This window comes from Solanum lycopersicum, chromosome 4 (genome assembly GCF_036512215.1).
Source record: "Solanum lycopersicum chromosome 4, SLM_r2.1".
Lineage (NCBI taxonomy): Eukaryota > Viridiplantae > Streptophyta > Magnoliopsida > Solanales > Solanaceae > Solanum > Solanum lycopersicum.
In genome coordinates this window covers 52,188,024-52,193,144 of record NC_090803.1, presented here as the reverse complement: position 1 = coordinate 52,193,144, position 5,121 = coordinate 52,188,024, and the positions used below count along the sequence as shown (strand labels likewise).

Genomic DNA, 5,121 nt, shown 5'->3' with positions numbered 1-5,121 from the left:
TTCTCAAAATAAGGATTTTTTGAGTTGGCTGATTTTCTTTTAAAAAAATGATAAATAATACACACCATTAAGTCGATTATCATTTTTTACACTTACAGAAGATTTTATTGTTCATTAATTCAAGAAAAAAACTTCAAAAATTATAAAGTATTTCAAAAAAATAACTTACCCATTTCTAGCCGAATACGATTACAGTTCAGAAAGATGAGAGAGTAATGGAGGACTGGAGAGGAAGAGTAACAACTATAGAGGAAGAGTAACGACGAATTTCTGAAATTCTAAGGAAGAAGAAGAACAATCTCCCAAAGAAGGAAGAAAAGAAGAGAGAATAGACGAGCAAGATGAAAGATATTTTTATTTTAAATGATTTGGTTTGAAAAAAAAATGTACTTTTTTATATTTTATAAAAGATTAAAAGATTTTTAAAATATAATTTAATCTCATAACTAATTAATTACATTTTAAAAATAATTTGACCAATCAATCTCTCAACAAAAATAAAAACAGACTTATCTGACCCTTTCCCTTAATTTTAGAGTATATAAGAGTTCAGTTTAACAAACGATGAAAGCAAACAGCACACACATTTTGCTAATTCAAAACCAAAACTAATTTGTATACCTCTACCTCATTTTTATCTCATCCTTTTGCCTCTTTCTCCTATAAAAAAAATTCGAATGGAGTAAATTGGGATGCTATAAATTGGAGTTCTAGGCTATCAAAATTGAACTACATTTATGCAGAGATGTTTGGAGTTGGTAAAAATGGTGGAAAAAGGCATTTCATTTCCATGTATTGCTTCAAACATGAACTCTCTTGTTCCTCCATAACTACACCCAATTTAATGCCAGAATTTCTAGTGAATTCACTTGGCCTCTCCACAGAGAAAGCCATTCTGCTAGCTCCAAGGTAACTTGCTTGAAACCCGGAAACAACAAGCCTAATTTAGTTCTCAATTTCTTCAAACAAATCGGTTTAGACAACACCCAGATAAAAATCTTGGTTTATCCGGCACCCACATTGTTGTTTGCTGATGTGGGGAAAACCCTTGAACCCAAAGTTAGGGTTCTTCAAGAATTTGGTTTATCTGGGTTGGATTTAGTTAGGGTTATTTCAAAAAGTGGACCTTTTCTTAGAACAGGTCTCGATACTAGAATTAAACCTAGTCTTGAATATCTTAGGAAGTTATTGGGTAAAGATGAGACTGTAGCTAAAGTTCTTAAGAGATCTCCTGCATTGCTTCATTATCGTCTCGATAGAGTAATGGCAAGTAATATATTGTTTTTTCTAAATCATGGTTGTTCCAGTTTGGACCTTGAAAAGCTTATTCTTAGGAATCCGATAATTTTTGTTCAAAAGCTTGAGTGGCTTGAGGATATAGTCCAAAGAGTGGAGAAGGAGTTTTGCATTTGTAGGGATTCACGAATGTTTTATTATGGAGTGGAAATGCTTTCCTCGCTTAGTAAGCCGAGTTTAGAAATGAAACTTGGAATTTTCAGGAGTTTTGGTTGGTCTGATTCTGATATTATTACAATGGTGCAAAGGCTTCCTTTATGTTTGACTACATCTGAGGTTAAGCTCAGAAATGTATTGAAGTTTTTCATGGAGGAGCTTGGGTATGAATCTAGTTACATAGTGAGGCATCCCACACTTATAATGTTCAGTTTGGAGAAGCGGGTCTTGCCCAGGATTAAAATCTGGGAACTTCTAAAGGAGAAACAGGTGATAAAGAAAGTGCCATGTTTTTATACAGTTATCAAGTGTTCTGAGCGGGAGTTTTTAGAAAATTATGTACTTCCCGTAAGGGACGAGATCCCTGAGGTATATGAGTTATACATCAAAAACAGAAACTAAGATAGAGTGAGCTTATTGTTTTCTCTCATACATAGATTTCTTGGTTTACAAACAGTATTCACTGAATGTTTTCCAAGCTAACGGCGAGACCATTACTGTTTTTAGTTTTAATTGTATTTCTGGCAGCTATTGTGCCAACATTTTACATTCATTTTTGAAACTGGTAATTGAGGACATTATCTTTCCGAAATTGTGTCATCTTTTTTTGGTTTGACAACAGAAAAAGTGATTATTGTTTTGATGTTTGGAACCTCAATGATGTGATTGCATCTCTTAACGAGGGCGATTCTTGTTTATTACTGATAATGATGTATGATTGCTCCTTAAGACACTGATACATGAACTGGTGAAGTTGATCAAATACTCCGTGTTAGATTGGATCTTGAGATAAATTATCTCTTTATTTATAGGGAAAAAAGGGGGAGAAAAGCTTGGATATTGAAATGCTTGATTTAGCGCAGCTGTGTCACTTTGCCCTGCATTTCACAATTTTTAAGTACACTCTAATGTTTGGCGCCTGCTTGTCACGGATCTGATGTAATAAGAGAGAGAACCACAATCACAAAAGGACATAACGGATGCAAGTCACCTTAAATTGGGTTAACCCGTGGTACCTGAGGGAGAGAGAAGAAGAAATGAGAGCAGTTATATTTAGCTACAACGGTGTCAACAAGATGAGATTTTTTTTCTTCCTTACTGAGACAGCACTTGTTTCCAAAATCTTAACTTCCTCAGAGTCTTTCATGAACCTGGAGAGCATCTACTATGTTGAGAAAACGGCACGTAATTTCTTTCAACCTTCCTATTTCTCTTGGTTAAATACCATTGCATGAACTAACATTGCATTTATTTCAGTGTCTGCTTCTCCTATTATTTACTTAAATAGCTATCTTTCGCCTATGTTAGATTCTGCATAATCCATATCAGCCAAGTTCCATCTCATAATTTCCCTTGTTTCATTATAGTGAATTTTTATCATTATATTCCCTCAGGATGCATTTGACGTTTGTGTTGTAGGTTCTAAAGACTACTTAGTACCTTCATTTTCTTGGATAACTTCAGCATCATATTCATTTCATTATTAGAAGACTTATTCTTTTCATATATGTGAAGATTACCTTATGATGGTAACCATAATCTTCATTGGCATTTTAGGTGTTTCTCGGTTCTTGATATACTGGTTAGTGCCTTTTTGTTCGTTTTGACTCAAGATTACTCATGATGCATTGATTTTCTTCACTCTTCTGAAATCTTGCTTAAGAGTTTTGAAGATGAGGGAAGGCCCATGGCAAAGGCATATTTGGTTGATTATAAATTTTCTTTCAACATGTGTTGATCATATCCGTGTGTATTTTGGTTGATTGACTAAAGGTGTTTAACTTCGTGGTTATTAATTGACAGTCCGGTATAAACATTGAAGAAGTTCAGAACTAGAATTCTAACTGGGGAAACAAATCACTCTCTTTCGTCCCTCGACTCTTGTCCCCCTAGAGTAGAAGAGAATGCTTGTTAGTGTACAAGAAATACTGATGATATGGTCTCTTTACTTCGTAACAGCAAAGAGCGTACACATAGCTGAAGTTGATTTGGGTTGAGAAATGAAAGTAACTCATAAAAATGCAGGTCGCTGTGGGTAGTGATTCAGCCATGGTCAGGGTACTCCGTAGCCTCTAAATCTCTTCCATGCTCTATACTCACTGGTTTACTTCTCCCTATCAACTCTTGTGCACTGGTTTCTGTTCTTTGAGGGGCCAATCAAGCAGGGGGTAGCTTCAGGGTGTTGGGCTGGAGGTTCTTGGGAACCCAATAACTTTTGCGCTGATCCTGTTTTAGTATTGAGAAATCCAGCAAGTTTATAAGAATTATGAGTTGGGAACTCATAAACGAAGTGTATAATTGATCTATTGGCATTTGTTAAGCTTTACTCCCTTCTTGGTTGAGGTTAGAATCCCCTTGGTCACCATGTAGGCTTTTGTTGCCACCCTTAATTTTTTAAATTTGATATTGGTAGAAACTCACGAACTAAAAGTTCTGAATCCGCCACTCTATCAGCAAGTAAGGAAGAGCTAAACTAAAGCTTGTGACTTGGAGTAGGAGATTGGTTTTATAGGCTATTTACTATAATTTTCAAAAATTATTATTATTATGTCTTTTTTACAAAAGTTTTGCGTAAGTGGACAAGAAATCTGAATTTCGGAGCAGTTTTAGGACTGCCTTTGTCACTCTCAAAGAAACAAATATCCTATCATCATTAAGAGTTTGTCCTTTTCTTTCTACGTGATTTTCAATAATTTTTTTGATGTCAAACTTTAACCGTTAAATCATACAAATAGCAATCAATAATTAATAAGTTAATATCTTAATAGTTTTATAATAATTTAGCATGTTGATGAATCGACAATCGATAAGGTAATTTAATGAACTTTAAAATTAAATCAAACTAATCGATAATAGCTTTGATAAGCGTTCCATTCCTATTTCTAAGGTTGTGTATTCAAGGGATTGGGAGGGGTTTAAGAAAAAAGAGAGAGAGAATAGTAGTTTGGCTTGATTAGCGAAAATAAGTTATTAAGATGTTTGAATTTTAAAAAGTCAATGCATTTAATTTAGTTAGTTATGCACGTTACATATCTGGAGTATTAGTTAGGTGATATATGAACCTATCTAACACTTTCATATGGATTATATTATAATTAGAAAATTATTTAAAGAGTGAAAAAAAATATTTTTATAGGATGAAAAGATGATGATATTATGTAGCGTCTAAAATATATCAGGAGAGAGATTAATGTTGAAAAAAAATATTTTATCTAGCTTTAGAAATGAAATATCAAATACAAAGACATTGAATGAATGAGATAAATCGAGTATCAATTGAAGAAATCTTTTTCTATCTTAACTCGACCACAATAATATAATTTTATAATTTAATGAATCTTAATTAGTAGAACATAAGTTGTAGACTTTGTCTCTTTAGATAATATTAAAGTTCCAGGATAAAGTTTGATTATTCTTTAATAGGAAAGAGCTCAAATATTTTATTAAATTTTCGGAAAATACTTATTGATCGCATCAGTTAAAAGTTTAATTTATTTATATTATTATTATTTTTATTTTTATTTTATTAAAAAATTGATGACGTGATCAGATTAGAATTAATCATGTGTCAAAATGTTTATGCAAAATCACATTATAAATTAATGATATGAATGAGATTTTTCTTTGACGGTAATATTATAAATGAGTCAAACTTTTAAACATTTTCTT

General features: G+C 32.8%; 1 long non-coding RNA gene across 1 annotated transcript; it reads left to right on the top strand.

The window, feature by feature from the left end:
* The first annotated feature begins 579 nt into the window (after window positions 1-579).
* LOC138348297 (uncharacterized) lies at window positions 580-2,724 on the top strand. The gene is made up of 2 exons (XR_011220730.1): window positions 580-909; window positions 2,265-2,724. It is a non-coding gene; the product is annotated as an uncharacterized lncRNA (long non-coding RNA).
* Window positions 2,725-5,121: the final 2,397 nt, after the last annotated feature.